Source organism: Nannobrachium achirus (genome assembly GCF_963921795.1).
Source record: "Nannobrachium achirus genome assembly, chromosome: 2".
Lineage (NCBI taxonomy): Eukaryota > Metazoa > Chordata > Actinopteri > Myctophiformes > Myctophidae > Nannobrachium > Nannobrachium achirus.
The window spans coordinates 78539032-78539463 of record NC_137811.1 but is presented as its reverse complement, the minus strand read 5'-3'; positions in this window follow the sequence as shown (position 1 = coordinate 78539463).

The window sequence follows — 432 nt, the reverse complement described above, 5'->3', positions numbered from 1 at the left end:
GCTCTGATGAGTCCAAATGCTGCTCATTAAAACCTCTCATCACTCTGCTAACGAGCAATTAAGGAACTGTGTGTGTGTGTGTGTGTGTGTGTGTGTGTGTGTGTGTGTGTGTGTGTGTGTGTGTGTGTGTGTGTGTGTGTGTGTGTGTGTGTGTGTGTGTGTGTGTGTGTGTGTGTGTGTGTGTGTGTGTGTGTGTGCGTGCGTGCGTGCGTGCGTGCGTGCGTGCGTGCGTGCGTGTGTGTGTGCGTGCGTGTCTTACAGTGAGAGTGACCTTGCTCTGAATCAGAGACCGTAACAAATATGGACGGTGGGAACAGTCACATGACCCTTTGGCTATCAGAGCCAAAAAGATGCTTTTTTCCCCTCATATGGGTGTAGCCATCATTGTATCAATGGTACCTCATATGGGTGTAGCCATCATTGTATCAATGG